The 8,397-nt window shown below is 48.8% G+C and overlaps 1 long non-coding RNA gene across 1 annotated transcript; it reads right to left on the bottom strand.

Annotated features, from left to right (window-relative positions):
• Positions 1-4,484: 4,484 nt before the first annotated feature.
• On the bottom strand, positions 4,485-8,045 carry LOC109777750 (uncharacterized). The gene is made up of 4 exons (XR_012204153.1): positions 7,882-8,045; positions 7,371-7,408; positions 5,215-5,551; positions 4,485-5,122 (listed from the first exon to the last, which is right to left on the bottom strand). It is a non-coding gene; the product is annotated as an uncharacterized lncRNA (long non-coding RNA).
• Between the last annotated feature and the right edge of the window lie 352 nt (positions 8,046-8,397).

Consider the following 8,397-nt stretch of genomic DNA (forward strand, 5'->3'; position numbering starts at 1 on the left):
CCTCGTCGTCGTCATCGGGCCAGGTCTCGATGCCGCCGCCTTCTTCGGAGCCGCCTGCTTCGTAGACGCTGCCTGTTGCGGTGTCCTCCAAGGCGGCCGCCCCAAGTCGGGGCCATCCACGTCGCTCACGGCCCGGTCCGGCGCGTAGTCACCACCCGGCCCCATGACAGCAGCCGTCGCCGGAGACATATATATCTGCATCCCAAAGTCCGACTGTTCAATACCACCAGACGGAATCAAGACAAGGTATTGAAGAACGAAGATATCGAAGAACTTACGGCAGGTGGCGGGTCCGCGTGGGAGTACGGCGGCTTGCCGAACCGCCAGGACCCCTCCAGCTTGAAGCCGGAGATCTCGTTCACCAAGTTGGCCACCTCGGCAGCCGGCATCTCCTTGGTGCTCAGCCGGCATGGGTCGCGATGCCCGCTCATCCGGCTGATTAGGTGAGGCCGGCCTTGGAGTGGGGGAACCCGGCGCACGACGAAGGCGACTAGCAAGTCGGACGCTTTGAGGCCTTCGGCGTCGGTCAGCTCCCGGAGTCGCTAGATGGCGGCGGCGCCATCTGCTGATACCGGCTTCGGCTTGTAGCCCCAGCTGGCCCGAGGCTCGGCCGGCGGGCCGGCTACATAAGCCGGCAGGTTGATGAAGTCGACGGCCGGGTCCATGTTCTCTACGTAGAAGTAAGATTGCTGCCACATCTTGACCGACTGTGGCAGCTTGATGGTGGGGAAGGCGTTCTTCGAAGACGGCCGACGAACCGCGATGAAGGCACCACACTGGGCAGCCACCTCCCGGATGGAGGTGCCCAGCTTGGTGTAGAAGAATACTCCCCACAGCTCGATGGTGGGGAGGATGCTGAGATAGCCTTGGCACATCGTGACGAAGGTGGCTAGGAGCATCACGGTGTTAGGCGTGATGTGATGAGGCTGGAGGTGGTAAAACTCGAGAAACGAGCGGAGAAAGCCGCTCGCCGGCAGGCCGAAGCCGCGGATAAAGTGCGAGCGGAAGACGACCCGCTCGCCCTCCCCCGGCGCCGGCGAGATCTCTCCCTCCGGCAGCACGCGCGCCTTCACGTAGCCCGCGTCGGGGAGGCGCCGCGTCTCACGGAGGAACGTGATATGGTCCTCGTTGACGTTTGACCCGTCCCAGTCTCCTCCCCGCTCCGGCGCCATGGAGAGCTCGACGGAGGAAATGGCACGGCGGGGGAGCTGAGAGTGGTGCGGGGCCAAGAGGGTTCGGGGCGGACGGACTCGACGGAGATGAGCAGCGGCAGCGCTCCGACGTGGCTCGGGGGCGCTGCGGCAAGAGGAAGAAGAAGGAGGCAAGGATGGGGTGGAGGGGCGCGCGTGCTTCGCCGCTCCCTCTCTTCCCCCTACTTATAGCCTACGGGCTACGAAGCCGATGGGGCGGGCGTGGGATCATGGGATTAACTGTGCCCACGACCCCACGCTCCCGCCTTTACCGCGCGAGTTACTGCGCGCAGTAACTCCGCGGGGAAACCCAACCGCCCGCCTCGGCCGCAGCGGATCCGCTCGCGTGCCAAGGCCCGGTGGTGGCGGGCCCAGCCCGCAGTCGCGTCCCATCACGCGCGTGGGCTGGCAGGCTGGCCCGGCTAGCTGACGCCATGTGGCACGCCCACGACGGGCGGCAGGCCTAGAAGCTTAACTAGCATGCCACCTAGTTCCCGCCGTTGCGTTCGAAATTCCAGACAGATCCGACTGGACGCGGCCGACTCCCCATCAGACGGCTTGCCAGGAGTCGGATGAAGCTTCCATCCAGAGCACCCGGAGGAGGAAACTGTTGAGGCTTCTCGGCTCCTCAGCCGCGGCGCCTCACCAGCTTCGGGGACTACTGTCGGAGTAATGGGCCACGGGTAGCCTAACCCGAGTCCCAGAACCTTTCAACACATCGGGGCCGGCTGCGCCCCTCAGGACATCGAGATAAAGCTCCGCCTTCCGATGGTCGGCTGGTCCGAACGGCCGGCTGCCAGAAGGCGGCTGGGCTCCGGAAGGCGGCACCAAGACGGGCCGACTCCTTCCAGGCAGCCTCCAGAGAGGCCGACTTCTAGCAGGCGGCCCATGGTGCCCTCAGAGTCTACGCCCCCATTAAGAAGACAAGACATGGTGAGGCTACAGTGTAGCCCATCATCCCCGAATCCATGGCTGGGCGTGGCCATAGTGCTCCGTACAGGCGGCCCGTTCCTCCCGCGAGCCCGAAAGACGGCGAAGGCCAGACAAGTCGGACCCGAGGGAGGCCGGCTTCCAGCAGGCGGCCCGTTCCTCCCGCGAGGCCCGTGAACCATTAACCAGATAAGACACGGAGTGGCTAAAGTGATCTCCCACCAGGCGGCGGGACTGTAGCCACGCTCCCCTGACCAAGCCTGCGTCATTAGTATCACGGCAACAGTAATCAGCAGCCGGCAAGACCCGCGAGCGGCGGAAGCGGCCAGTCAGCTCCATACCAGACCAGTCGGCGGGGCCCACTAGGCGGCGGGCCCCAGCAGCCGGCGACCAGAGACACTGACAGCCGAGTCCTACACCCGGCCAGATTACCAATGTACCCCTGGGGAGTAGGCCTATATAAACCCCCCAGGGCACCCATGCAAAGGGTTCGAACCTGTTAGAATTAGACTCACACCTAGGGGGGAGGAGAGCAAGCCCTGCCTTCTTCTACCTCTAGCATACAGCTCGAGGTGCACCATTTGTACTCACTAGTGCCTTAGTGATCATGCGGAGACCCCGCAGAGCAGGACTAGGGGTGTTATCTCCTAGGAGAGCCCCGAACCTGGGTAAAGTGCGCCGGCGTTCGTGTCTACGCCTCATCCCGCTTCCAGGCACCGGTGACGTTCTACTCGTTCCCACCATGATAAGCCATCCATTGGCATATGTCGCACCCAACCCCCGACAAAGAAGGAAAAGAAAAGACGGAAAAGCAAAGATAAAAAGGTATCTCTCCCAAATAATGTTGCTCCTATTATTGTTATGCCTATTACTCATTGTGATGATTATGATTGGGAAAGCAATGATACTTTTTATAATCTTGAGAATCTTTTTGGCACCAACTCAGAAAGTTGTGATGATAATAATTGCTATACTATTGGTGCTATTCATATTATTAATGATGAGAGTGATTATGCTTATGATATGCAAAGGCCCAAGCTTGGGGATGCTATGTTTGATGAGAATGACATGTTTGAGAATTTATTTGCTGCAATTAATGTCCGTCCCAAGCTTGGGGATGATATGCTTAATGAAGGTGTTATTTTTAGTCCCCCAAGTTTAGATGTGAAAATTTATTATGATGATAGCATGCCTCCTACTTATGATGATTGCAATATTTATGAAAGTGGGTTCGGAAGAGTGTCAACTTTAGATAATAATTATCCCACTATTTTGGAGGGTGTTGAATCTTATTATAATGATAAAAGTGGATTTGGAGAGGTCATGACTTTATTTAGTAATGATTCCACTATCTTGGAAGAGGTTTCAATTGATTATGATGAGAACAAGGTTGCTACTTATGATGATTATTGTGATGAAACTTATGTTATAAAAAGTAGTGATGATTATATTTATAAAACTGGTCATGATTATGATTACCCTTTTTCTGAATATTACTCTTTTAATGTGGAAACAACTTATAGTATTCGAGTTTCTTATGATACTCCCACCATTCTGAATGAGAAGAGTTTTGCTTATGTGGAGAGTAGTAAAAAAAAATATGCTTATGGATCATGAAAGTAATGCTTTATGTTATGGTTATATTGTTGAATTCATTCATGATGCCACTGAAAATTATTATGAGGGAGGAACATATGCTTGTAGGAGTTGCAATAATATCAAGTTTCCTCTCTATCTGTTGAAAATCTTGAAGTTATGCTTGTTTTGTCTTCCTATGCTAGTTGATTGTTGCTCCCATAAGTTATTTGCTCAAAAAAAACCTATGCATAGGAAGTGGGTTAGACTTAAATGTACTAGTCATATGCTTCATGATGCTCCCTTTATGTTCCAATCTTATCTTTTATGTGAGCATCATGGAAATCTTCCTGCCTAGCTAGAAAGGCATAAAAGAAAAGCGCTTGTTGGGAGACAACCCAATATTTACACATATGCTTCGTTTGGATGTCTCCATTGGAGAGCTCCATATTGAATTGGCCTGAATTCCAAATCAGTGAGAAAATTGAAATGGGACGAATACGAATTAACCTGTTTGGTTGTCCAGCGAATTGGCCCTTGAAATGCCTCTGAGATTTCAATACAGAATCTTGTTTGGATGACAAACTTTGGAATTGCATAGCTACATTACCAGGTTATACCTTGTTCTACATCACTCAAAAATAAAATCTGACTATGAATGAATATATAGCAATAAAGTAATTAAACATTCTAGAAATGCATCAGGAAACACAAATGGTGATACAATGACAACAATATTTTTTACGATAACATAACACAAAATTTGAAACAATAACTAATAGCATGTAGTCTCAAATATGGTCTCGTACATGACATAAATCACAACAATTTAGAAGATAGGTCCAAATGCTTGACATAAACAGTGCATGGCAGTACATACATAGTTCCAAGTTCAACAAGGCAGTACATGCATAGTTCCAAGTTCATCATGACATAAAATAGATGGTACAAAGTTCAACAGCACATAAAAGCATCGATCTTCAAGGCAACATTAGCAGCCATGTCTTCCTCATGGTAATGGGCAGCTCCTTCAGAGCTTGAAATAGGCGATCATTGAGTACCAACTTCCCGTAACATCGAAGCATATCTTGCTCAGCTAAATCAGGTATCAACCTAAGTGCATCAAGTATTTCCGCGGGTGTGGTAACCTTTGGTAGTGGAATGGGCTCGGTTGTCTTGAAAGCATCAACTAAGTCCTTCTTCATATCTCCAAGCATGCAAAGAATAGCATTACCTATTCGCTGCCTCTTTGGCGCTACTTCTGGAGAGACTTGAATGGGTTCTTCTAATGGCTCTGCAGCAATCTCAGCACCTGTCTTCGCACCCTCGCCATTAGCATGATCTTTTGAATATACGACACATATGGACTCCCAGTTCTTGATTACTTTGGTCTTGTAAGACTTTATCTCCTTGCTTGCCTTGTTAGCCTGCACAGTAAACACAAACTTGTAAAGCTATTGCCTTGTTATTCTACATATGCAAACTACATACAGAATGTGTATTCATGATGCATGGTTACCTCCACATATTTAGCCCAAACATCATCACTATCCATTGATAGCCTATTATTGGTCCAATCCCAGCCGAAACCACTTTGAGAAAGGATTTTGCTAATGACCTCATAGTGATGATCCAAAGTCCTCATCCTTCCACTTATGTTATCCTTTGTGATATCGTTATTGCACTTGTCTTTCACATTCCTTATGGCATGCATGTACACATGTGGTTTCCATCCATTTTGGGCATGGTCACCCTTGTTGTGATGCTCAACTAAGACTTCAAGCAATGCATCATCCATCTCATCATCCCATGTGCAGTAATTCCTCCTCCTTGTACTTACTTCTTCGGCCATGGTTCTACAAAGAAATAAAAATTGTACATAATAGAAAAAACAAATACAATATTAAGTTTGGGAAACAGCATGAAACATAATGTCATTCATTAGTTGCCTAAATATGATGCATATACAAAATACCACATGCATCATCACATTAGCCAGTAGCTAGCTATACAAAAGAAGAACACCGCAGCTAGCTATACAAAAGAAGACCACCGCAACTAGCTATACAAAAGAAGACCACCACCGCAGCTAGATGTACAAAACAAGACCACCACCGCAGCTAGCTATACAACAGAAGACCACTGCCACAGCTACATATCATACTCTCATCCTATTCCAACTCTTGTACTCCTTGCGCCACAAGGTACTCAGCAAACATATCATTAGCTAGTTGTTGCCTAAAGTTGGACCATTCAGTAGTGACTTGCACACTTCTAATGAAGTTGTCATCATCCGGATCATCATTTGGCGCATTTGCTAATTCACTATCCACTTCATGAAATAACAAATCATCCATGACATGCTGCCTATCCCTTGCAAAGTTGTGCAACACACAACAAGCACTAATAATTCGAATCTGCAATGATATTTTAGTTCATAGTAAGCAATTGTCATCTCACATACTAATTTTATTTAACAACATATTTACTTTTTGTACCTGATCCTTTATGTCAAAGAAGGTTTGGGAACGCAAGATATCCCATTTTTTCTTGAACAAGACAAATGTTCGCTCCACTACATTCCTAGCACAAGAATGGCGCAAGTTATATAACTTAGCTGTTTGAGGCTGTTGTGCACTTGCAGCCCATTCTTTTAGATGATCCCGAGTGGACCTGAATGGAGCTAGAAATCCTTCTCCATTGGTATAACCAGCATCAACTAAACAATATTTCCCTATATCAATAAGTTAGTTAGCTAACAATCAAATCAAAGAAACTACATGCCAAGAGTAAGAGTCATACCCTTAGGTATAACAAAAGCATCTTGGCGGTTTGTCCTCATTGCATCACGCAAAACTCTCGAGTCTGAAACCGAACCCTCCTAGCCAGGTAACACATAAAGAAACTTCATGTTCCAATCAACAACACCTAGAATGTTAGTGGTAATGGCTTGCTTTCTGTTCCTATACCATCCTTGGTTAGCCACATCAACAAGCACGTCAATATGACAACCATCTAGTGCTCCAAGTGCATTACCAAACCACTTCCATTTGTAATCATTAGGAGCTTGAGCGGTAGCGGAAGGTAGCTTAATAAACTCCACATATAGAGAGAGTAGGGCTGTTAGGACATCAGAGAAGTGTGTACGAATGGTCCATAAAGAATGCTTGTAGGTGCCACGCAACATCCTCATCTTGATACTATGGCCAACTACAAGTAAGAACATGGCAACTTTCTCTTCCACGGTCACATATACACTATCACGGAGGCCACATCTCTCCCGTAACATGGTGCAAAGGTCATGAAAGTTTCGTTTTGTTAGACGCAATTGATCATAGCATGCGACATCAGATCCATCATACATGGTTTTAAGCAAATATTTCCTAAGCCTATGATTGTCCTCATCATCATTAAAACTTCCCAGGTCCCTTCGTCCCCTATCCCTTTGTGTAGTAACAAATGCTAATGCAAGAGCACATGTTTCAACAAACAATTTAGTCAAAACAATTCTTTTCCTCTTCCGTCTTTTATTTTCTTCATTTATCCACTCAATCAACTCCAATTGATCCGACATTGTGCTGTACAAATTACAATTCAATTGTCTAGTCGTAAGGCAATCAAAGAGACATCACATACACAAATGCATAGAAAAACAGAGGGGATTCCGCCATATACCTTCAACAGGCCTACAGATCGACGAACACTTCACAAATCTGCAGTGTTGAACAAAAAAATAGTCTTGGTGCAGCTGATTAGGGAAAAAAGATAAACAGACAGTTGAGGTTTCAGAGAGATAGACAGAGACTGCTGGTTCAGACTACAGAGAACAAAAAAATTGTTGGTTCAGGGGTTCAGAGAGATTTAGAATAGAGTGCGGCTATAGTGGGGGGTGGTGCTGCTCTCGTGGATGTACAGGCAGGTGCCCGGGACGCAGCAGACGGGGACTAGGGGGGAAGCCGCAGGCATGGGAGGAGGTGACGCGACCAGGGAGGACGCGTGAGTCGCAGCGACCCGGGACTGCGGAGGGAGCCGCGACCTAGGAACCGACCGGAGACGGGGGAAAGAGCCGCGACCCGCGAGCAAGTCGACCAAAGACGGGGACGAGGCCGCGACCTAGTAGGAGGACCTAACCAGAGATGGGAATGGAGCCGTGACTCAAGAGGAGGACGGAGGAGGGTGGCGCAACCTAGGAGATGCGGCGGACGAGGATGGACCAGGGGAGATGCGGCGGCACTGGAGGTTGCCGCAGTAGGAGTGGGCCGGGGAGGGAACGGACCTGAGCGCCGCCGCCAGCCCTGTCGGCGTCGCCGCCCTCTCGTTCCTCTCTCCTTATCTGTTCGGCAGGGGGGCGGGGGGGAGGCTGAAGCGGTACGTTTTTGCGGGATTGAGCGATTTCAGAGCAATCCACAGCGGGAGGCCTCCGTGTTGTGGGCGGGTACTTTGGGTGGAAACGATTTCGCCCTGAATTTGGTTTCATTACGGAGTGCCAATTCGGTGTCCAACCAAACATGTGAATTGAAAGTTTACCAATACGAATTCAGATTCCAGCCTTCCAATGGAGACATCCAAACGCAGTGCTACTGTTTTTGTGTGTTCACATGATTAAGCTACTATAGTAATCATGTTTTATAGCTTTTGTTTCAATGAAGTGCCAAGTAAAGCCTTTGGGATAGTGTGGTTGATAGTTGACTTGATTCTGTGC

This window comes from Aegilops tauschii, chromosome 3 (genome assembly GCF_002575655.3).
Source record: "Aegilops tauschii subsp. strangulata cultivar AL8/78 chromosome 3, Aet v6.0, whole genome shotgun sequence".
Lineage (NCBI taxonomy): Eukaryota > Viridiplantae > Streptophyta > Magnoliopsida > Poales > Poaceae > Aegilops > Aegilops tauschii.